A 25,933-nucleotide genomic window follows, 5' to 3' on the forward strand; every position below is an offset into this window, starting at 1 on the left:
TTCTAACTGAGACAACTGTGCGGAAAGTTTTCAGTTTGGCTCCACCAAGAACGCTGTTTTGTTCACAGAGCAGAGAAATGCGGGAGGAGAGAGCTCTCGTTTTCTGTCACTGTCTTTGCATGACATTCAACACGCTGAGGGTGGTATCCTTACCGAAATGCACCATGCTTTGTGCAGCCCTGTGAGGGACCCAGATGCAAAAACAACCCCAGGGTCCTGTTCTCCAGATAGCAGAGACCAGATTCATTGTGGTCTTGAACAATTTTGCCACTGGGGACAGGAAAGAGGATGGAGCCAATTAATTTGCACCAACAATGTTGCTTCCCAGCCTATTTATAGTGTGACATTAACAGCCCTGGAGGACACAGTATTTGACTGTCCAACTTGGAGAACATAGCTGGAAGGGAAGGAGGGGAAGGAACAACAGAGGTAATGGAAATCATAACAACATGTAGGTTACAGAGCCATGAGAAGTCTCTTTTGTAACTCAGGAAAATGCAGCAAATAGGAGTAGAGAAGGTGGGCATAGGGGTTCGGGGCATAATCTGCAGTTAGTCACACCCAATTAACACAAATGAACTCCTCTGAGAGAAGCAGAGCTGTTCTGCATTTACACCAATATAAATGAGAGCTGAGTCTTACCAAACATGATAACTACTTCTGTTGATGATTTCTTTTGGCTTGTTTCTTTCTCACCCCACAAAATGCTGCGAAATGGGCAAATGAACATGGAGCTCTCTTACAATAAATTGGATGAGTGAACAGAGGAAAATCAATTTCTTTATGATGGCTCCTACTATGAACAAAACCAGAATGCCTAACGAGTGCTGGAATGATAGATGGAGTTTGAGGACAGAGTCTATTATTACATTATGTTAAACTAAAACAGCTTTGTTGACTTCAATACATTTATTCCAAATTTTGCACAGATAGAGATTGTGACTGGAATATATACAGTATACAAAGTTTTGGAGCAAATTTTGGAAAGTAGGGGCTTCCTGCTTCCTGACACTTAGAACTAAACTGAACCAATCACCAGTTACTCAACTCTTCATGAAAATCATCTAACATTGCTATCAATGAATATGCCAGATGAATTAATATAAAAAAATCTCTAAGTTATGAGGTTTAAAAAATAAATTCATACCAGGGTTAGAATTATGGAGAAACTTTGCAAGAACATTAAGTCATTTAAAAATAGCAAAACTTGCTCTTTTCCGTCAAGTGCAACTGACCAGCAGAAGACATGTCTGTAAGACATTCTCTAGCTCACAGCTCAATGGGAAATTAAAATGAATGCCATATGCAATAAGTACGACGTGTGTTTTCAAATCTTTTTTTAATATGTTCCTTTTTAAGCAACAGTTTGCTTACCCTGTTTCATACCTTTTATACACATTAAAAAAAAAAAAAAAGGGGGGGTATACATGATTACAAACATATCCAGACTCCTGCTCTGAAGTCATGCTTCCAGGGATTTAGAAGGTTTCAGGTGGGCTGTCCAACAGGATCATAGAATCATCTAGGTTGAAAAAGACCTTCAAGATCACCAGGTCCAACCATCAAGCTGACCTACCAAGTCCCATCACAAAACCATGCCCCTTAGTGCCACAGGATCCTCCACATCACAACTGGATAGCCCACCTCAAACCTTATAAATCACCAGACTATGATAACAACATATCAGAGGTATATTAAAGGCAGCAAATATCACCTGTATTAAGGCCTAATCAAGGCTTTCAAATAATCTTTCCCGTTGCCAGGCTGTTACAGTATTGCCCCCTGGCAAATCTGAAGATAGGCACCAGACCAGAAACTGTTCTTATCTGGAAAACGAATTTCTACAATACTGTGTAAGAGCTCTGTTCAACTAATGAACATCTTTTGTAGGAGAACATGTTTCGTATCAATGCTAAAAAAAAGCATGTATAGGTTTCAGGAGCCATCCTGACTGACATTACTACGGAGCATTGAGTCACATCAGGAAGTTACCATTTGTGGGACATTCCTCACAGTGCACATTTTGGAGAGTAGATAAGGATGATTGGGTTCTTCAGTTTGCAGTGGCTAGGAGATAGCGATGTTTCTGGTCTGCAGATGGCAGGGGAGGAAGAGAGATACCGCTGCTGTCAATGGCATGTTGAAGTGAAACGTGTCCCGTTTTCAGACTGCAAGCATCTTTGTGGAAGAGACCTTGCACAACTCCAGTAACAGCTCAGCCGAAGATGGTATTTCTTATACATATTAGGGTTGACTAAAAGGGCAACCTCCACAGCCCTGATTTCTTACATCTTTTCTCTTTTCCTGACAAGGAATAAAGGAATGTCTTTATCCCTGATCCTTTATTCTGACTCCTTATGTCTTTATTGTAACCTGCAGTACAATACCAGAGGAATGGTGGAGCACAGCACAAAATCTCAGTGTATTTATTTGCTCAGTTTTTTTACATTTTTACAGAAACAGAATCTTGAAAAAAATGACATAGAAGGGGAATGTCTATCTGCAGGCATATAGGCATAAGACAGACCCTGAGGGCTACAAAGGACTTCAAACTTTCTGAATTACATATATTTCAATGTTTCAATATTTTTGACACTGAAATATTAATGTTTCAAAAAAAAATCTTTTTATATATCCAAATATTAAAAACTAATATTTTTGCTTAATTTATACCTAGTCGCATCCCTAGTTGTTATTTAACAAAGGGTTCTAAAATCTCCTGCTAACTGTTCACAAGTAGTCATGGTTTCCAATGACACCTTCCGTGCCAGTCCCCTCCTCAGTAAAAATGGAGAAATCTTGCGCTATGAAGTGATCATGACTGATTTCCCCCAAGTTGAAACCTAGTTTTGCTAAGCACATAAACCTACTTTTAATTTTAATCTCTGTTCCTGGAGCAGGTATTGCAAGTTAAAAGTTTTGCTGATTAGAGATTGCCTTAAGCACATCTTCAATGCTTTGCTGAATCAAGTCACAAATGCTGATTAAGATGGAAAGCTAATTCTTATCACAAGGAAGATGAATACAATCTTAGAAGACATCTACTTTTTAAGGTCAGATTCTAAGCCCTGATATTCACTCTCTATCTGTAACATCTCAGAAAATGTATGAACACATCTGACAAACCAGGATGCACATCTGTTGGCCACTCCCGGTTACTAGACAGGCTAACAGATTTGTATCAGATACGCATGTGCATTTCCTGGCTCCCCTCAGTAAGTGACCTACTTGAGCTGCCTGTGTGGAAGGTTATGGTTTAAGAAGCTAAGTTTGTGAATTCCCCTCCTCATGCAGCCTGCACACAGACAGCAGTGCCCGTGAAGCTCCTATGGATCATTTCAGCAGACGTCTTGAAAGGGTTTGTGCATGCCAATATCTACCTGAAAGTAAAACCACACCATTAGAATAAATTTAGGACATTCCTTAGAATAAATTCAGGAGATTCCCTGTCAGCTACAGAATAATAAAAGTTCTCCTGTGATTTTACCTCAGTGCGATTCCCATTGGCTTAATGAAATTACAGACAGCAAATCATGGCAAGACTGAATTCAAGATTTGCAGGGAGGCAGTCAACATACCATCCCCGCTGTAGGAAATAAATATGCATCAGCTTTGCAGGAGACCTTTGTATGTAGTACAATGCCTCCTAGGTCATTGAACAGCCTGTCCTATCACCTACCACCTATATTATAAAATACATGCTGCCTCCCGTCCTCTGAGCACAATTTGAGGAGCAAAATCACCTCTCTTTCTGTCAACTCCAACTAGGCAATGAAACTTGTTATTACCTCCCTCCTCACTCAGCCTCCTTGGAGAGCAGTGTTCAGATTTCTTTTCTCCATGGTACTACATCAGTCACTATTACCAGTCTTCAGCCTTTGCTGGATCTATTACACATCATTCTGTAAAAATGTTCACAAAGATTGCTTTCCATCCCAGGTCAGAATTCGATGCATATCAAGAAGGCCTATAAAAGGAATAGAGCCGTCAGACATCACGTCATGCTGAAACAACCCCAAAAAACAAGTTGGCTTTTTAGAGGAGACAATGGGCTTTGAACTTGGTAATTACCAGTTACTCCTGATGACTGTACATAGGGAAACCCACAACCTCTTCTGTTCATGGAGGCTGCAGATGTAAACCCTTCATTATTGTTGCTGCTATACAAATGTTCTTTTGCTTTTCCGTGTATTTAACCTTTATAATGGCAAAGAAATTCAATCTTTAAATCTGCTTTAATTATATTTCTTCTTGACTGTTGTAATAAGGTCTCTTGAGTGACATCTTTATTTGTGTAAAAGGCAAAAGAGTTTGCAAAAATGGGTTTTAAAACACTACCCTGGCCCACAAAAGTATTTCTCTCACAGGACACAATAGACAAAGAAACAATACAGTGTTTGCCTAGGGAAAAGAAAGAAAAAAAAAAAAGCCTAAAAGGGAAAGATTTTTCAGGGATCCAGTTAAAACTCAAAGTGTTATGAAGATTACAGATGGCACTGCAACCTGAGAGGGCTTCACAACATGGCAGAACCCTTTCAAGGCTATCTAAATTGCCTCTAGTGTCCAGGACAATATAAGATTCATAAGGCACAAAGGCATCTTTGCTCGTCTCCCGTTAGATGCGTTTTTTTGTGGTGCCATTTATAAAACCATAAGATTCCACTTGTAAAATAACCATATTTTTAAAGATATTTAAGCACCCCAATATTCAGAAAATAGAAACTCAAATACTTTTAAAAGTTTGGCCCATTATCACCTGGAAACATGGTCAGATTCAAGGAATAGGTAAATGCAATTTCATTCACTTTTTTTTTTGTCTTTTCATCATCAATATCTTTTTCATATATTGGTCTAATTTAGACTGCAAGCTCTACTGAGCAGGAATATACTTTTACATTTATAGAATGCCCCATAAATTAATGGCACTAGATGTGTTTTTATAATAATAAGTAAGAAAAAAAAATCAATGATTCAGTGAAATGATACTTTCCTCACACTAGCAATTGATATTAATGCCTCCAGCAATAGCTGATGCTGGCTATCAATATCAGAGCCTCAGAAAGATCCTTGAAATTGTGCTCATGTGTTTCTACAGTGTTTGCATTTTTGGACTCTTGGAAAGTAATTGAATTGTGATAAAGCATTGCAATACAAGATGTCTCTTGGCTCCTTGCTGACATGAAGGCACTCTGCTTATCAGTGAATTAAAGGCAACTTTTTACATTCACATGGATAAATCATTGCTGATATATTGCCATTACATAAAATGGCTAGGATATGTGCGACACGCTCAGCTTTTGTTTCATTATACAATTCTTTGAACAGTGATAAAACTGCTGTACCTCCCTTTATACAGGCCTTTTGTCCTCTCCCAGCTTTTCTAAGTGCTTCTCTGGCCCACATTGCAGGACACACAGTGTGGTTTCAGGCATATAGTTTGCTCCAGTGGTATGTATGCAAAATGAATGCAAAACATGCAGCCAAGATAAGCCCTGGTAGATCTGGAAAGCAGAGCAAAAGAGATCATTTTGCTGTTAGATCATTACCTTTAAAATCTCTTCGATTTGGTAATTATACCACTAACAGAGGGAGAAGAAACTTTTTTTTTCTTTTTTTTTTTTCTAGAGATATTATCCTGTAACCATATAGAACTTTCCAGGATGCCTAGTGCCTGTTTGAATGCTCAGGAATTAACTGTTTTATCCACCTATTTACACAGGACAAGGCTGCTAAATAATTAGACCCATAAACCTTCATAATTAAAGAAAAATCCGGTTAGCATAGAAACAGGCACAGCCTTTGGTTGCATGAAAGGGCACCTCTAGCTAGTTAACAATAGCCGATGCATTCCTGATCATAAGTGCAATGATTTTAACAGCTGGTCTCATAAAATAGATCCCCAAATTAATACATTTAAGACAAACTTGAGTTGCTAGATTAGGGCACTCTGCTCAAGCAGTGGGAGCATTCGTTAAATTGCGCATCAGATACCTATTGTCTGAATGTGGTACTGATAGTCACATTGTAAACCTGATTCTCTAATATTCTTGGGATGCAATACACTGCATTTTTTTCATCATTTCCTCTACATGTAAACTGATCTCTTGCATTGAAGCAGTACTATTTAAAACAAAAGGATTTGATTTATAGCCAGTCCCCAGCCTCATAAATCACACCTGCAGTGTGGTGCTCTGAGCTCCCTGTGTTCTGCCAGCATTTACCTTTTATAAATGATTTGGGTTTACCTCCCATTGTGATGGAGTCTAATACAATTGCATTCTTTTCTCCCAGCATTCACTCTTGCTGTTGCTCATTATTCCCACTGGGAATTCAGACCTAGTTTTTGCAAGCTTGTCAGGGGGGAGGGGATTCTTGATGGTGTGTGTGTGTGTTCTTTTTTTTAATTAAGGAACATCGAGTTATAAATTTATGTTCGCATTCTGTAGCATTTTCTATCACTAGATATACTGTGCAGTGACTTCTTTCCTCCCCATTGACTACGCTTATATTTAAGTTCCCATTTGCTAGACTAATGATTTGGAACTTAAGCAGGACAGCAGCTTGAAATGTCCAATACACTGAATATTTGACCTTCAGGGTAACCCAGGTACATACATCAGCCACTGCACAGACTGCATAAGGACCTTGAATTCTCACTTTAAAAAAAAAAAATATCAAAAATAATGCTTTAACACACACACAGCCAGGTGATTAAAGTCCAAGGATTTTCTACTTAAATCTCAGAATCTATGAGTGCCCGAAGATGAAGTGCCCAAAAGATACTTATATAATATTTTGCAATTGTGTCTCTACTTCTCAATCATATTACAGTTCTAGTTGGTTAAGCACAGTTCAGAAACTGGGAGATACAAGACTTGCTCCTTCAAGCTGACAGTCTTAAGTCCTCATTCAGGGAATCATTTCTAAGTTATGGTATCGCTTAACTGAGACTGATGGAATTTGTGCACTTGATTTCCCCTGTACCAAAACAACAAGATTTCCCCTGTAACAAAACAACAAATGACTTAATTTGTTCAATTAACAACCATCATCACTGCCATTTTTACTGTTACAGAATACTGCTGCTACCATACCTACAGCCAACAAAGAGTTAATTATAGTCTGAGATTGGTAAAAGCCACAAAATCAAAGTTATATTTCTGTCACGGATATTCTATGCAGCTTAGGTTCCGTTTTGAGTCCAGCCTTACAAGCTTTTAAAATGGAGTCTGTTATTTGATGAGATGGTTGCAAAATTTAGACTTAAGATTTGGAAGGCTGCAACGTGTGTCAACTGAGATCAGACTCAGACCTAAAGTAGCTGGAAAAACATTTCTGAAATGAAGAGTCATTATTCAGAAAAGCTACTCCTTTTCCAACATAACTCACAGGTGGACTGGAATAAGTGGACCTGTTCCAGTTCAATGAAGGATTAAGCTAAACACTTCTATTTTCAAAGTATATTAAGTGAAACAAGAAGACATTTTGATTCCCAAATTAGAAGTGTCCATACGTGGACTTATGCAGGAAGAGCTTCTGCACTTGAAATGCAAGCCTTACTGTCATCTAAATTAACTTTCAAATGAAGGCAGAAAGCCTTGAATTAATGAGTCCATTGTCTGTAAACTCATATAAAAGCATTTTTATGAAAAGTAGTCTTCTCAAGTTCATAGTGTGGGCATAATCAGTTGTAACAGTTCTTGCTAGGTAATGACTAGCCTAATTTTTAGAACCTATTTTGAACTTACAGTGTCTGATGTATAAGAACTAGTGATTCCAATAATTGCTTCCAAAAAAGAATTCAGCAAATTCAAATGTTCTGAACAACTGTTTTAATTTTCCAGTAGTTCAAAACCAGATTTTCTTCCAAGCAAAAAAAGGCATCTATAAATTGACTCATAATTACTGAGAAGCAAATACCAATTTTTAATGCCAACATTTGTTACCTCAAGTTTCAATTTCCTGGATTTGTAATCCAAATTTGAGAGAGCCACGAGAAGAGATGGTAACTCTGCAAATACTGTCCATCTGATATTTCATCTTGTTGTGGGACAACGTAGTAAAACAGTAAAATGCATGAACCTCCTCGCTCTTTGGAATTATTCTTTGATTCACAAGTTAGTTTTACTTTGGGATTTAACTGCAACAAAGTGCAATTATGCAAACCCTGGTACACATGCATAAGGCTAAATTAAGTCTTGCTGTCTAGTCTTGTGCTGCCCCCAAAGCAACCCTGCAAAGTATATAACTCCATGGACTGTTGCAAGTCCTCCATTCTGATTTGTTTTTTGTAAGTACCTTCATATATTCAGCCTCCCATGAAAAGAGGTCCAGGATTATGGGCTTCATTCTGAAATAGGTTCACATGCACTACGTCCACTGAAGTATTGGAGAGCTTTATTGTGGGTTCGGTCCAAAGATACTTCAAGTGCTTTTCATCCAACTGCATGTTAGGCAGCATAGTCATGACATACAACATATGCTTATACACTGTTTCAAATAGCCCTAAAATTCCAATGTTTCTTCTTGAAGGCAGTGTCTTTATATAAGGTCTTCTCAAAAATAAACCTGCAACAAAAAAAATGCTGTATGTTATGTAAAAAAAGAGATTTTTGGTTGAATACATGAAGTCTATGTTGTATGTCATGTAACAAAAAAAAAAAAAAAGATTTTTAGTTCAATATGTAAAGTCTACTTTTCCATTAAAGGAGTCATTTGTGTTAACTTTGAAGCTTGATTTAAATATTAGCAAATCTGAAAGATTCTTTGTTGTCTTTACACAAAGCAAAAAGACATTAAATATGCCCCAGTGTCTACCATGAATGAAAATTATTTCAGTAAATGTAGATATGTTTTAGTTAATGGTTTTGTTTATAATGTGTTGCAGCAACTACATGCTATATCTGGAACACTGATAAACTCATCCGATCACTTCTTGGATACTGGCACAACCAATTTAAAGAGGACTTCTAAATTTATGCACACTAAATTTACATTTGCTCACACAACTGTAACAGCTGGAAATGTGCAGTTTGATTTGCATACAAAGCTTTGACTCCTTCATGGACTGCACTGAAGGCTAGTATCTACAACTCTACTGGAAAGTTGGCCCCCTGTGATTCCTTACATGCTAGTATTTTGGACATAGTCCAGCCAGCTGGTTTCTGAGTTCACATTTATATCACAAAAAGACTTGCAATCCATTATGTTATTGGAATCCAAATGCCAGCACCAAATGCTTCTGTAATAGATCTGATACTTTGAAAATACATTGAAATATCCAGACCTAGCAAAATAGGAGTGGCAATTTCCACTTCTCCTGCAGCCTGTTCACCCCTGGGAGAAATCTGTTAAAAAAAAAAAAAAAGAGAGAAGAGAGAGAGAAGAGAGAGAGAAGAGAGAGAAAAGAAAAGAGAGAGAAAAGAAAAGAGAGAGAAAAGAGAGAGAAAAGAGAGAGAAAAGAGAGAGAAGAGAGAGAGAAGAGAGAGAGAGAGAGAGAGAGAAGAGAGAGAGAAGAGAGAGAGAAGAGAGAGAGAAGAGAGAGAGAAGAGAGAGAGAAGAGAGAGAGAAGAGAGAGAGAAGAGAGAGAGAAGAGAGAGAGAAGAGAGAGAAGAGAGAGAGAAGAGAGAGAGAAGAGAGAGAGAAGAGAGAGAGAAGAGAGAGAGAGAGAGAGAGAAGAGAAGAGAGAGAAGAGAAGAGAAGAGAAGAGAAGAGAAGAGAAGAGAAGAGAAGAGAAGAGAAGAGAAGAGAAGAGAAGAGAAGAGAAGAGAAGAGAAGAGAAGAGAAGAGAAGAGAAGAGAAAGAGAGAGAGAGAAGAGAAGAGAAGAGAAGAGAAGAGAAGAGAAGAGAAGAAAGAGAAAAGAAAAGAGAAAAGAAAAGAGAAAAGAAAAGAGAAAAGAAAAGAGAAAAGAAAAGAAAAGAAAAGACTCAGCCAAGAAACTTGCAAAATAAATACCTGATTGAGCCATTAATATGCAATAATAATCAATACGGATGGCTCTCCTGGCAGTAAACTACTAGCTGGAGGAACCATTAACTTCAAGAAATTTTAAAACATAGGGTGCAATATGATCCTGAAAACACTTATTCATATTAGCAGTCCTTATTCTAACAAGGTAATCCTGATTTGTGAGAGCCAGATTTACTCATTAAAGTAACATCCTATGCAAGTACCATAACATACTTATTGTTTCTTAGGTACATTAATAAAGTACCATTTTTAGATCATTTGTTAAAGAGTTCTGCAAATACTATTTAGAAAACTATTTTTAAAAAGGGAAAGAAAAAAAAATATTTTGCTTTCTTAAGAGCTTCAAATTTTAAAGCTGAGCTATACATTCCCAGTAATGGTTTTGCTTCAGTACAGTAAGCAGGAGGGAAACAGGACTTACTCTCAACATTTCAATAGGCTTAGCACCTTCATTAACTAAGTGTTCCTCCACTGGTGCTCAGTTGGACACTTTTTTTTTTCTTTTTCATTCTGAGAAAAAAATAATTCTTGTTTGTGGCCCTACAATTGATCTCAGCACTTTGCAAAAATATGTACATAACTTTACTATTTCTCCCCTGTAAACCCTAGCCACCTTTCTCTGGATGGGTCGAGTGGTTGCAAACTACTTATCATCATCCTAGATCATTTATGCAACATTTATGCATCATCACTGACCTCCCTCTAGAAATGTGATTTTTTTGGTTTATACACAAAATCCTGTTTTCTAGAAGAATTTTTAGAATGATGGAAGTGATTGCCAATGCAAATAACAATCAAATGTTTCTGCTGCAAAAGAAATTACTTATTCTCAGATGTAACACCAATCTCATCTTATCTAAGTGCACATCGGGAATAATTCTCTCGATGCCACAGGTTATTCTGCTTTCTTGATCCTTGATGAAAATGATTGGTATGCTCCCCAGAACAGGTCTTGAGACATTTTTAAAGAAAGCACTTGACAAAGAGAGAGCAATATTTGAAGAAAAAGAGCTTATAGAGAAAAAGAATTTTCCTTAAATGCAAAGGAGGTAGAGAAGGGTAATGTATTTCTCAAAGGCCCAGTAACGGAATGCACAGCTTTTCACTCCTAGGTCACTAGTTCTGATATAGCTGACGTTGTCAGTCATCAGAAGTGGTAAGTCTAGGCTTAGATACTGGTAGGCTGCAAATATCCAAGAGGCAGAGTGATTATTTACAGCAACACAGGAGACTGAATGGAGGGAAAATAAGGAGAAATTAATGTTAGCTTTCAAAATTACATGAAGACACATCTCTAGATAGAATACAGCTAAGAGAAATCCTATCTTCAGGGTGAGGTGGACTAGTGACCTAACAGCTGTTTTCTACAAGATGCTTTCAGATCTAATAGGACTATTGCTGCACTCAGGTCAAATGTAAATTTTCCCTAGACTAACTTAGAATATTGCTGCTGTCCTTCTTTCAAATACTCAAAGCTCCTCTGTCACCCAATCCGTAAAAAATTAATCATCTGTGGTGGGTAGGTTCAGAATGGCTGGCAAGGTTCATTATTAAGTCTTTTTTAATTAAAATATGACAATTAAATTCAATACTTAAAATATCATTACTAAGTTCATTATTTTGAAGTTATTCCAAGTGTCACTGAATCTCAAGGATTATAGAGCTAACCTATGTATTCTATATCACCATCAACACCATTGCTTTCACTTTTTATTGTCTTCTTTCAAGTTGCATGTAGCCTCTTCAGGCCTGGGGCTATGTTATCCTGTCAACTAACTAGTACATTGGATTCTGATACTGTCTGGGCTTTCAGGACACTGCTGTAGAACAAAACGCCATTGTGATCAATATCTGGAGAGCTATGACATTGCTAGATGAGAGCTTGGCTCAGTGACTCCATTAGCACCATCAATACACATCTAAATGGCCGTGTGAGCAGCTCTGTGATGTAGTAGAAGTCACTTCAGAAAAAATCATTGACTGACTTAGTGCACAGACACAGAACTGACAATTAAATGAACTAACAGCTTCAATTTACTTTCTGTGATTAATTCAAGCTACTGTGTAGCCATGCAGAATAACGGTAGGAGCAGCATGACCAAGCCTAAACCCCAGCTTCCATTTTGACACAGTCCCCCAACAGAGAATTTTTCTGTCAAGGGCAGTTAAGACATCTTAAAAATTATCTTTCTAAGTTAATCTTAAAGGTGCTCTTTCAGACACAAGGCAAAATATTTTGGCCAAAAAAAAGGTGGAACAATTACATGAAGCAGCTGTTGAGTGGGCAGCAGATCTTGTTTACAGTGGGCAAGGAAACCTTCTGCATCTCGTAGAGTCTACTGAGTATTTGCAGATAACCCATACCTGGGTCTGACTCACTGCTGTTTCACTTAGTGGCTATTTAAATCTGTGCAAAGACCGTGAAACTTGGTCACTCTGTGCAGACTTTTACAGCTACTTTGCACCCCGCCGAGCAGGTCCACAGTGCCAACGCAGCAGCTCGTGCCATTACTTGCAGTAAAACCTACATTTATAGCATGTTTTTCCATGATCCTCCTCATCCACTGTTTTTCTTCGTCCTGGATAGAGGAATGGTTTATTTACTTTTCATATCCTATCCTGTCTGAAAAGGGTATAACACTCTTTAAAACTGATAAAACAGTAAGTTGCACTGAAGTGGCTTTCTGAAACTCATCCAAGTTCTTCAGTACAATTGACGCTGTTTCCTTTTAACATAGAAGTGGCAGAGTTGAATAGACTCCCTGGAGACTCCACAGATATTTTCAGTAGTGACAAGAGCCCATCCCAAACATAACTTTCAATCTGTTCATCCCTCCTTGAATACTAAGTAGAGCCTTTTCTTCTTACAATGTACCAAAACTGTGTCTGTATAACAAAAACACCTCCAGCACTTCAATACCACCTGAATTGCTTTCTAAGATATGCATATTAATGCCACAATTATTCTCATTATTAGATGTAGATCGGTCTAAAAAGACTGTGTACTGCCTTTTATCTGACCAGCATAGGAAGTTCCACTAGGAGATGCACATTTGTGTCAGGGGCAGCATAGAGCATCTTGAAATTCAAAAGAAACTCTAATGAAGAAAGGATTCACCCAGAGGACAGTAGAGATTTTATGCAAGCCAGAAAGTGTTGGAGTCCTAAAAAAATAATCATTAAGTTCTAAAATAAAATGCCAACTTCATAGTAGATCTATATAACAGCATCAGTCAAAAGTAACTTCTGAGAAAATTTATACTTTTTTCATCAATGATTGATAGGCAACTATGTAAAAGAATTCCCTACCATTGGTCTTGTAATTCGTTTGTATAGACATCGGATCTCTGAGAATGCAGTGCAACTTCAGTCTTGGCAAAGCCATGGTTATTATCAGAGCAGTATCTTTGATTTTTCCAACAATTGTCTGCATATAATCTCATCTAAAATCTTACACTACAACAATAAAGTTTGGAGACTGTTTTTGTGGAGTTTATATTATTTTTTTCTTGGACTGCAAGATAATTCTAAAGAAAAGAAAACAATTAAGATGCATTGTTTGAGCATGATCACTCATTCAAATAAACACATCATTTACAGAACACATTTCTCTCACATTTCACATGCTCCAAGTTTATATGTGTGCACCCTCTTTCCAACAATTTGCATGCAATGTCTGAAAATTCTTCTATTAGAAGAATAAAACCCTACCTACAGACATGCTAGACCCCCTTCTAATGTCTTTTCAAAGGGAGATGGGTCTCAGGATAAAATGCAAGACATGAAAGGCAGGAAGATTGCACACAATTCTCTTGTGAAACAAGAGACATCATGCTCTGACAGCGCAGCCAGCCTTTCAGCATTGCTATACGTCTGCAATCCAGCCTGTCTTCAGTCCTGGAGCACAGCTGCAGTCCCAGGGGGTTCCTTCTCCCAGGCCCCTAACACCAGGTTGGTTCCTGGCTCTGACATCCTCGGCACCGGCCCTTCCACAGTTCCCCGCGTCCCAGCACCCCTTCCTCGCGTACGCATTGCAGTGCCGGGGGCTGATCACCCGCAGCACCTGGTGCAGAGGCACCGTGGCAACTGCGCGTACCAAGGATGCAAGAGGGGTCTGAAGAATAACTTACTCTGACAGATAACAGAGCCAATTAAAAGCAGTGACATGATGCATGTGCAGTTCTACAGAAATCTATGACAAAGGAACAGAAGAGCAGTGTTATCCTGCTATCTCAGCTCAGAAGAGAATTTCTACTGACTTCGTGGGGCATTGTATCAGTCAAAGAGTAGCAAAGACACAGTATTCTGTGGTCCTATGAGATTTTGCAGTTGCATGACATATGCATTCAAAAGATAACAACTTCAGGTTCCTATTACTATGAATGCATTCAGCTATGTTTAATAGCAAGCACAGCATCATAAATATTTCTGAAACCATTTTGTTTATCTTCTAGCATTGAATTTGATATGACTATTGTTAAAATAGTTTATAAGCCAAGTATTGTAACCATGGAAGCTCATGCAAATGCTCATGCACATGTACTTGAAAAACATGCATGTCACATTATATTTGGCATGATTATCGAGTGGCATTTAAACAGTGTAAAACTGGTTGTAAGAATAATTTAGAGTTGTACTGAACGGCTGTATTACTAAATATCATCATATTTTTTAAGACAGAAAGTACAGTATCTAATTCTAATTTTTAAATGATTGTTATTATTTATATGGACTTAGCTGTCCTCTGTCAAATAATCTCATACAGCCATTGACCCAAAAAATAATTGATCATCTAAACAACATAGAAAGGTTCGGTACACAACACAGCATCCTTTTTGCAGTTTGTGGACCTAAGATCAAGTGCTGTAGAACACCAGCAGTGAAAATTCAGAAAACGCACCTCCAAAGGAAATTAATTGGAATGACGGGCTGTCTAATTTGAGGATTGAAGCCTAAGCCAAATTGTGCCAGGAAACCAATCCTGATTTCTTCCTATTCTTGTTGTTTACTGGGGGTGAACAGGAGGTGCAGGGGGCGGATACTTCACTTTGCATACATTTTTTTACTTAATTCACAGTTCCCAGTTTACCACAAGTTTGACTTCAATGGGAGTAGTGACCAAAAAATGAGAGTTCAAATGCACAAATGACAGTTCATCCTCTGAGAGTTAAGCATTACACAGGATATTAACAACCAGCTTTTGTGAAACCTGACAGCAAAGGCTTTGTTGCGAATTGTTGAAAAGTGTGCACTACCTAGCCAATTAGCAGTGTTCACCCAGCCTCCTAAGGTCTTCACACATCCTGCTTGGAAAAGGGGTCTCAGTGCTATTTTCCCTCCTCCACATTCAAAAGCTATACCACCAGGAATCAAAACAATCCTCCCTCCTAACCTGCACTGAAGGAACTAATAATTTTTTTTATATATTATTTTTAAGTGTACCATGCTTTTTGACACCAAAAGCAACTTTCTCAAGAACAAGACAGGGTAACGCATTTTGTGCCATGTCTTTAAGCCACTGAAGGACAAGATGCCTGAACAAGGAGTCACAGAGCCACAGGGTCACAGAGTGGCTGAGGTTGGCAGGACCTCTGGAGGCATCTGGCCCAACGCCCTTGCTCCAGCAAGGGCATCTAGAGCAGGCTGCCCAGGACCATGTCCAGATGTTTCCTGAATTACTCCAAGGAGGGAAACCACAGCTTCTCTGGGCAACCTGTGCCAGTGCTCGGTGCACTCACGCTGAAGAAAAGTTCCTCCTGATGTTCTTCCTCCTGTGTTTGTGCCTGTTTGAGTCCATAGCCAGACAGAAAGATGACAGGGAACAACCAGCTTGCATACTCGGCCAGGTGGCAAGACAAGCAGGCATTGCTATATGAGAAAACAGAAACTACTCCACACCTTTCTCTGCATAATCATGGGGTCCATACGCTTAGGGAACAGTTTTTCACTCCTTTAATGATCCTGTCATGAGGTTTGCGATAGAGACAGTTTTTGTGACAAGCTCAACTTGCTCCCTTCACACTCTCCTAGCCATATCAGGAGATCAGCCTCAATGTCTTTCATGATGGGCACACTATAAATAAATTACTGTGAAACTTCTGCAAACTGTCATCTCAGAAGGGCCAAAAAGCCTAATTTTTGTCATTATGGAAGCTTGGGGGTAGAAGTTTGAATCTTTGTTCTGTTATTTTTTTTTCCTCTGGTAAAATGTCAGTTTAATGTTTTTGGAAAGATTTTGCCTTTTTTTTTTTCTTTTTGTGGGCATATCATCAAAGCCTATTAGTGTAATACTTGCTATCGTTCATTTACTGGAGAAAACTCGTTAAACACATGTCACTTCAAAACTGCGTGACATAACATGAAATTAAAATGACCTTTATTTTGGCACACTTCTGCACTGAGTTAGGGTATTACTAAGTCCCAAGTGCTGTCTGTTTATGAATGCCAGTCAGGCTACTACTATGGCTCTAATGCGCTCAGAGATTGTGCAGCCTATGAACAACTGTAGCTAACTGCAAATATTGAAGTAACAGTGGGGTAAGATCCGCTACTTTGAGAAAATGGATTAATTTATGTTGAAAATCTGACCAAATAGAAGTGGAAGCATTGACCAATTACTCACTTTTGTCAGATGCTGTTTCGGTGTTTGGCCTCCTGTCTTGCAATCCCTGAACTTGCATCTTGGGTCTAGGTTACTTCTTCCCATCCATATGGTTCTCACACTACATCCGTAAGAGTGACAGCTGAATGAGTCACGGTCATGCTTAACTTTAAGCACACAGGTGTCCAATTCTTGGTCTTAAAAATGCACATGACTGCATCATAAAAAAAAACACAGGCTACAACACAGAGCTTCAAAGCACTGCCACAGAGTGCACAGATGTGTACATCAACCCTCTTGCAGCCACCATCCCACTTTCAGGACCCAAGATAGCCAAACAAGAATCAAATTTCCACTCATTTCCTGAGGTTGCTCGACAACTTTGGACAGCATCAGATGAATGCTGTGGATCACTAAGTTTCTGTCCCCTGGACCTTTTAACACACATTCAGCCGTCTCCCTCTCACATCAGGGGACTCCTCCAGAAGAGGTGCCGAGCTCCAAGACAAAGACATGACTGATTCTTATATCTGTTCCAACAAGGGGCTCCATGGCTATTGCAAATGCAGCATTTCACTGTGTCCAACTGAGGTCCTTCTCCTGAGGCCTAACAACACAAAAGACATTTTGTAATAGCTCCCTTTGAAATCAAATTAGTAATGTTTCAAGGCATGACTCGTAAAGGGTTGCTGTCCAGAATCTACATGTGTTTGACAGATACATCTTCCACCTAACGGGCCTCTTCAAGAGTACAGATGGAATCAAGATGTGTGAACATAGCTCCAAAAAGAGAGCCATGGGATATCAGGATACACAGCAAAGCACTCTATCTCAACAGATGAAAAGGAAACAATACCAGATACAGTGTGAAATAGCTCACTCCAGCTGGTAGGCCAGATTCTGACACCATTATATAGGTGAGATTATTGCAGACGAAGATGCTATTCCATATGTGCAAAAGCTAGCAAAATATAGCCCAAAGTAAACTACAAAACCTTGTGCCAACTCCTTATAAAGGTCACACAAAGTCACAATCTCCTTTTCACATATGCTCATACACTGCAAAATGCAAAAAGTTGCTGTGGGCTGTAGTTCTGTATGCCCAGGTACGCTTACGGGCTGGAGATTAGAGTCTTCAGACAGCAGCTTATCTTTACCTACCTAGACAGTCTGTTAGCTGAAGGACTAAGCACAGTAACTTTTGCATGGTGTGTGTTTGGTTTGAAAGGGCTAATAAATATCAGGAGAGGACATTTTGGAGATATATATGCTAGTGTATCTCATGGCACAGAAACTGTGGGTCTTGAGGGTAAAACAAAATGAACTGAAAGGATAGAAAAGAAGATGAGTTTTCAAGTTTGCCATGATGTATTCGCTTATTTGCCAGAAAACTTACCACCCTATTGTCCTGAAGGGTGAACCTCTCTGGAGCAGGGGTATGAAATGAGAACTTCTTCCCAGGGTGTATGATAATAGGAAACTGTTTGATAGCTGGCCTTTCCAAACACCCACAGGCCCCATTTGACTGTAGAGAAAATTAATTTAAAGCAAATTAATTTAAAACAACTTCCTAATGCAGGCCAGGCCTCAGCTTCATAACTCATTTTCACATGAATTCACAGACAAGAAAAAAAATCATGGTAGTGTATCAAAAAACCCTACAGCAGCCAAATAAAATGACAAACTTGCTGGCAGGAACTCCACCATCTACTTCTTGCTGCCAGTGTCTCCTGCCTGAGAAGGGGACACAGCTAGGGATGAGCTACATGTATTTCAGAAGATGAAACAGAGTTCAAGGCAACTCCTATAAAAGATAGGCTGTGCAATCTACACTGTGTGTCAGAACCAGCCATTTCCGAAAAGAAACTAGATACTTTATGCTAAGACTAAGCAAAGCCTGGGAATGACAACAGCAGAGTGCACTGATGGTGCACTTACGTTAGACTCCCAATGGCTCATTTCTTCAACGACCTTCAAGTTCTGGCAGTGCTAACAAGAGGAACAGCAAACGTTTCAGGAAACGGAACAAATTTCTGCCTAATTACGAAAAGGACAGAGGAGCATGCAGTGCTCTTAGGCAGTTCTGAGATAAGGTTATAGCCACGACTTGGCCTAAGTTCTTATATATCAACATTTTCAGCTGCATTTGATTACATTAAAAAGCCATAAATCACTGATTAACGCACGTGATTTTCACACTGTTTTTCCAGGAAGTTACTTTAGTGAACAGGTAACTGTCACATTGATTACAGAACTAAATAAGAGTGCCATCCTGATAAACCTGGAGAATGACATCCCTATGAGATATGTGCAATACGAGACTCACATCCTGATATGAATGAACAACCCAAAAGAGGCTGGAATTCGGTTAACTCTCCATGTTCATACAAATCTTCCTGCTTGGGCTACCAAAGCAGTCAGTTGTCACCTTGGCTTTGGTCATTAATAGCAGTCCCTCAGGACAAGAGCAAGAAAACCAAATCATTACCACCAGAATTTGATGGTAAAAGACTTTGCACATGAATGCTACTGTGGCAGCAGCTCTCTCTCTTGGATTATAAACCTAGTTAAACCTTTGACTAAGAAGTTAATAAATGAATGGTAACCTGATCATTCTTATCAGTGTTTCTGTAACAGCAGCAGAGTAACAGCTTCCCATTGTGTCTGAAGCAGTAACTGGCATTCTTCATGTGATTGTGATTTGTAAATAAGCTTGGCCATGGAAACTGTGCTGTTGGAGTAATGGGTAAGAGGAAGCTTTAAAAAAAAATAAGAATAATACATTAATTACATGTAGAACGGAAGCCCAAAGGCAATGATCAGCCTGTCTCACAGACTGTCACTCAGGTTAGGGAGTGTTAGCCAATGCTTATGCACTGAATTCTCCCCTAGAGTGGTACCTCTTTCTTTTCAGTCTATCATGACATATTTACAGCTTTGTCTCTCAGCAGTCTCTACTGAGACTCCAGGGATCCACACTGGCCCATCATGAATTATTTTTCTTGTGCTACTACTGCGTAGAGCCAACAGAAGATATTCAGCAAGGAATTAAGAGTCTGTGTTAATGTGATTTCTGTCATCCCCCTATATCCTGGATTAGGTTAAACATACTCTTTTTTCCCCTTGCCTGCTTCAACTGTTTCCAAATATATATGGTGTAGAAGTAAGTTTGCATTATCTACATCTATACTAGAAAATTGAACAAGCCTAGGACTGTGTAGGGGGATTACAGCTACTGGTTACAGATGATCCCTGTCCATTCTATTTAACCCTCTTAGCCTCCAGAACAAGATGGCCATGTACCTATACAGAATGGGGTCCTGGTGGGAGCTAATCCCTGAATGGCACCAATAAATTATTTGGGAGAGTCCTAGTTGGACCTGGCCAAAACCCAGCCAGGGACTTTTCTAGCACTTCAAGTGTAGACAATAGAGTACTCGGGAATGTTTCCTGACATTATTTTTTTAATGGAATATACATTGCTATAGAGAACAGAAAAGAAACCCAAATTTATAAAGAATCCAAAGTCTGGTGCTTTAGTTTTATATTTGTGCTTTATTTTGTTTTCATTTAAACTCCCTTTTTTTTCTCATACAGTCTAGGAAGCATATGAGGTACAGGAAGCATGTGAGCACATAAAATGGAACCTGTCAAATCCCGTAATAAATGCTTCTTTGCAATCGTATCTGGTCTCTTCTTTCCTGACATACTCTTGTAGAACCACATTCACATATCTTGAACACCAAAATATGAAATAATAACACATACTAGCAAAGAACCAGATCCCTCCTCACCAATGTTCCTACCAGCCAGTTCTTTGGTAAAAATCACCTTACAACCTTCCAAAATCATATCCTACTGATTTACAAAATTATTCTACACTCCTATGAACAACCTGATTAGCTGTAAATGTATTATCAAAACTAACTCATTATATTAGACACAGGAAACACTACAGGTATGTAAATTATACAATCACTTCCATAAAGGATACAACTTACTCAAACCAGAAGGGGTCTAACTGCCTTTAAGTCCTTCATGGAGTAAAACAGACTGAGCCTCTCCTACGGCAGTAGCCTAAACTGTATCATTTAGCAGATCTAAACCAGAAATTGAGTCATATTAGAGAGCATGGGAGCATTTACAGGACAGAGTGCCACAGTCCTTGTCTGAGTGTGACAGGTCCCACTCTAAGGTCACTGGTTACTGGGTTATTCAAGCATTCACTGTTGATGCAAAGTTAATCTGTTCCTGCTCAGTTGTGCACCTAGGCCACATCATTCCTCAGTTTCACCATTCTTTCTCAAACAGATACACAGGCAAAAGGACAGTGGTTTCAAGTCTTTACAAAAGGGAAAAGTTCTGCTCAGAAACAAAAATCCCTCCCTAGTATTACCTAGTAGCAGTAACTCCAAGATTCTGAGACCACATTTAGCTTTACGGAATAAAACATAACAAGCTGTCAAAATGTGCATAAAAAAATTAGAGCCATTATTCCAGCTCAGAGTTCTGGGGACATAAACAATCCTCTTGAAGTTCGCTGTGACATATTTTGCAGTGCGAGCCAGTCATTAGCATTACCTCTTGTATGCAGAGAGCTGTACATGCATTCTGCCTTAGGAGCTGGCACCGCAGCGCAGAAATCAACAGGCCTGCCTTGGAATAGAAAAGAAAACAGTCCAGGGCCAATTCCCTGCCCCTGAGCACAAGTTTGATGGCACAGCTCGTGTCCATATGGCTAAACTCTCTCCTTCTGCTCGCTCCCCAAAGAGTTGTCCTCATCCATATCTGCCTGCTTGGAATAGCCCCTGGCTCGTGCTGCTGCCTTAAGCCGTATTCATGTGCCACCAGGGAGAGCACTGGCTGGCACTAGCATCATACTAGGGAGAATGCTAACAGTTAAACACCACAGATCACTAATGTTACTGCTCCTGACCCTGTCTATTTTACTAACACATATACAGCCTGGAACTTCTGCTAAAATATTATTCTAAAACATGTTTACTTTCTCATAAGTGACTTTCAGTTGCATAATAGGAAATGCAGTAAGTGAGGTCCAAAAAAAGGCATGAGGAATTAAGACATACATACATTTTGTGTGCACAGGGACATAAAGATGCTGTACCAGGTGAGGCCACAGCACACAAACTTAGGAAAAGTATGAGATCAGGGTAAGCATGCCATATTTCCTCAGTACACTGCCCTGCAGCAGCCTGTGATTCATGGACTTCCTGAACCAAAAGTGGGATTTGGGTATTCAACAGCCCTCAGGATTCTTATGAAAGAAAATGAACTCTGGACTTAAATGCTGCATAATTAAAAAGTCAGCGACAATAGGCTTTAGCAATATGAATTATAAACAAGGGGCAAATCTATTCATTCAGAAAATGTGTTTTACATCAAAAGGACATCAAAACAAGGATGAACAAGAGTATTGTCATTACAAGACTGCATCAAGGTGAAAGCTACAATCTCTAAGAGCAAAATGGCACTGACATCCTCACAGAAGGCCTTTGCTTGGGCTCAGTGCACATGAAGCAAAAACAAAACAAGTTTCATAGTGTACTCTAGGCAGAACCTGCTGTGATAGAAATCCAAATGAACGGCTAGTAACTCAGTGGCAAAGTGTAGGATCCTTTCTATTTAGAAACTGATAATTTCTATCGCATAGTTTTCTCCTGACATTTTTTTGTTTGTCCCTTTAAGGGTTTGCAAAGTCTTCATGACAGCTGTGTCTTTGGGTCCTTATGGGTATTTCTGAGCTACTTTCTAAATCCATATTAGGAGCTGAGGCAGCCACGGCAATAAGAAGAACTTTTCCATTCCTGAGTGGGAAATTCCATGAGATAAAACATTCTTGCATTTTGTCCAGCAGAAATACTGTATTTCCACTGAAAATGCCATACTAATAAACTCACTATATTTTTTCTAGAAATAAATAGGGCAAAAAACTTCTGACCTCTCTCTCTGTCTCCCCTTTTTTTTCTCCCCCCTTCTGCTCTGCTCTTCATCAAAGTGTGAGGAAGTTGGTCAAAACAAAAATCTAAATGCATTTTTTCCTCCTAATAATAAAGTAATGGATATCCCCTTACTTTTGCCATGATGTATCAAAAACATACTGAAGGAGGAAAACCATCCTGCTTTCCAAAACTTGATGTTGACCACTGATCAGTGTATCCCTATGAGGAAGAAGTCAAGAAAAGGGGACAGGAGACCTGCATGGATGAGCAAGAAGCTCCTGGCAAAACTCAATCAGAAGAAAGTACACAGAATGTGGGATAAAGGACAGGCCTCTTGGGAGGAATATAGGAATTTTGTCAGAGTATGCAGAGATGCAATGAGGAAGGCTAAAGTCCATTTGGAATTAAATCTGGCAAGGAACATCAAGGACAACAAGAACAGCTTCTCCAAATACATCCTTAACAAAAAAAAAAAAAAAGACTAGGGAAAATGTGAGCCCACTGCTGAAATGGGGTGGGTGCCCTCGTGATGAAGGATACAGAAAAGATGGTTAATGAATGTCTTCTTTTATTCAGTCTTTACAGCTAATACTAGCCCTCAGGAATCCCAGACCCTAGATAAAAGAGAAAGTCTGTAGAAGGGAAAACTTTCCATCAGTCAAGGATCAGGTTAGAGATCATTTAGGCAAACTTGACACCCACAAATGCATGGGCCCCAATGGGATGCACCCATGAAAGCTGAAGGAGTGAGCAGATGTTACTGATAGGCCACTCTCCAACATCTCTGAAAGGTCATGGAGAACAGAGGAGGTGCCTGAAGACTGGAAGAAAGCCAAAGTCACTCCAGTCTTCAAAAAGGGCAAGAAGGAGGACCCAGGAAATTACATGCCAGTCAGCCTCACCTGCATCTCTGGAAAGGTGAAACAGCTCATCCTGAAGATCATCTCTAAGCATGTGAAGGAAAAGAAGATGATCAGGTCAGCATGGATTACCAAGAGGAAATCATGATTAATCACTCTGACAGCCTTCTACGATGGAATGACTGGTTGGGTAGATGAGTGGAGAGCAGTGGATGTCGTCTACCTTGACTTCAGAAAGGTTTTCAACACTGTCTCCCACAACATCCTCTTAGGTAAGCTCAGGAAGTGTAGGTTAAATGAGTGGACAGTGAGTGGTGCAGTCTAGTTTGAGACCTGTAGCTAGTGGTGTCTCCCAGTGGTCATTACCGGATCCAGTCCTGTTCAACTTATTTGTCAGTGATTTGGAGATGGAACAGAGTGCACCCTCAGCAAGTTTGCTGATGATACAACACTAGGAGGAGTAGCTGATACAGAAGGCTGTGCTACTATTCAGAGAGACCTGGGCAGGCTGGAGAGTTGGGCGGAGAGGAACCTCATGAAGTTTAACAAAGGCAAGAGCAGGGTCCTGCACCTAAGGAGGAATAACCCTATGCACCACATGGGTTTATGAAAGGCAGGTCCTCCTTAACTATCCTGATCTCCTTCTATGACAATATGACCTGCTTAGTAGATGAGGGAAAGGCTGTAGTTGTTGTTAACCAGACTTTATTAAAGCTCTGGTGAGGCCACACCTCAAGTACTGTCCTCAGTTTTGGGGCCCTCACTAGAAGAAGGACATTGAGGCCCTGAAGCGTGTCCAGAGAAGGGCGGTGAAGCTGGTGAAGAGTCTAGAGAATAAGTCTTATAAGGAGTGGCTGAGGGAACTGGAGTTGTTTAGCCTAGAGAAAAGGAGGATCAGGAGAGACCTTATTGCTCTCTACAACTACCTCAAAGGAGGATATAGAGATGTGGGGACTGGTCTCTTCTCCCAAGCAACAAGGGATAGGACAAGAAGAAATGGTCTCAAGTTGTACCAGGGGAGGTTCAGGCTGGATATTAGGAAAAATTTCTTTACTGAAAGGGTTGTGAGACATTGGAAGAGGCTGTCCAGGGAAGTAGATGGGGGTATATACCTAGGGTTATTTAAAAAGCTATGTAGATGTGATGATTAGGGATATGGTTTAGTGGTAGACCTGGCAGTGCTAGGTTAACAATTGGGCTTGATGGTCTTGGAGCTCTTTTCCAAACTAAATGATTCTAAGATTCTAAATACATTTAGGGAGGGTGTTGAGAGGATGGAGCCAGACTCTTTTCATTGGTGTCAAGTGACAAGATAAGAAGCAATGGGCACAAACTGAAAACTAGCAAGTTTCATCTGAATATGAGGAAAAACTTTTTTACTCTGAAGATGGCAGAGTGCTGGAACAGACTGCCTGGAGAGGTGGTGGAATCTCCTTCTCTGGAGATATTCAAAACCTGCCTGAATGTGATCCTTTGCAACCTGCTCTAGGTAACACTGCTTGAGCAGGGAGGTTGGACTAGATGATCTCCAGAGGTCCCTTCCAACCTCAACCAGTCTGATTCTGTGACACTGTGAGAGGAAACATTCCCTAGAAACTTACCTAGTACTAAAAGGTTCTTGCCTTGTACTTACAGCTCAGTCACAGCCACGCAGGTGCAAGTTTTAACATCTGTGATCTGACTCCCTCTGAGACTTCCCCTTTACATCCATGTACTTTGTAAACATGACACGAGAATTATTGCAATATTTTTATTTGGGAAATTAGGGAATTAGCAATTAAGCTGGAGCTGGAGACAGAGCCATTTTGACTAGGATACAAATTAAGTTGAATGCAGCCTTCAGCCAAATTTGGAAAGGAGGTTTAAGGTTCTGCAAGACAGAATTCCCATATTCTACGTATCACTATGTGATATATAGTAGAGGAAGGCTGGTTATGTCATTTGATTTTGTTCTGCCAAAGATGTCCTAAACTATAAAATGGTGACAGTAGTACTGCCAACCTCACGGGGCTCCTGTGAGGACAATAAACTGATTTGCAGTGCTCCTACACCAGGCACATATTAAATGAAGGGTAAGGCAACCCACCACCACCCTATGGCCTCCTCATATGTCAGAGAAGCATACAGGGCTCCTGGTATGCAAATCATTCTCATTTCTAAATACTGTTGTTACTGATTACCAGCTATTCAAAGGAGCAAACAACAAGCTGACAGTTTTGCCAGCAAAAGCCATGTAAGAAATTCTGGGATCACTAGATACTGGCAAGGGCAATACAAGAAACACAGTATCCCAAGACACACAGGAAGGACTAGGATGGGATCGATTTTGTCAGCCAACAAACTTCATACAATTGCCACTACCCATAAAGGTGCTGATTATAATATCATTTATACCTAGTAAATTAGATTTCCTTTCACCAAGAGGAACAATCTTTGCTCTGGTGCTCTACTCTGGATTGCGAGGAAAGTAGGGAACCATACAAGCCAATAAGGAAAGATCTGTGATTATTTTTTTAACCCAAGTCAGAATTGATCTGGCTTC

At 39.6% G+C, this 25,933-nt stretch overlaps 2 long non-coding RNA genes across 6 annotated transcripts in view; both read right to left on the reverse strand.

Moving 5' to 3' along the window:
• Positions 1 to 858: 858 nt before the first annotated feature.
• LOC106030701 (uncharacterized) lies at positions 859 to 17,940 on the reverse strand. 3 transcript variants are annotated; one of them, XR_010830594.1, is made up of 5 exons: positions 16,593 to 17,940; positions 8,299 to 8,568; positions 5,343 to 5,501; positions 3,789 to 3,967; positions 859 to 3,380 (listed from the first exon to the last, which is right to left on the reverse strand). It is a non-coding gene; the product is annotated as an uncharacterized lncRNA (long non-coding RNA). The 3 variants fall into 3 exon arrangements; XR_007165976.2 differs by having other exon boundaries at positions 3,789 to 5,501; XR_010830593.1 differs by lacking the exon at positions 16,593 to 17,940 and adding an exon at positions 9,287 to 9,349 and having other exon boundaries at positions 3,789 to 5,501.
• An 11-nt stretch (positions 17,941 to 17,951) lies between these two features.
• The window catches only part of LOC136790521 (uncharacterized), a 43,834-nt gene continuing 35,852 nt past the window's right edge, over positions 17,952 to 25,933 (reverse strand). For all 3 annotated transcript variants that reach the window (XR_010830597.1, XR_010830595.1, XR_010830596.1), the window contains one exon: positions 17,952 to 18,096. This is a non-coding gene — a long non-coding RNA (uncharacterized lncRNA). The remainder of the gene's footprint in view (positions 18,097 to 25,933) is intronic.

The sequence above is a fragment of the Anser cygnoides genome, chromosome 3 (assembly GCF_040182565.1).
Source record: "Anser cygnoides isolate HZ-2024a breed goose chromosome 3, Taihu_goose_T2T_genome, whole genome shotgun sequence".
NCBI classification, from domain to species: Eukaryota; Metazoa; Chordata; class Aves; order Anseriformes; family Anatidae; genus Anser; species Anser cygnoides.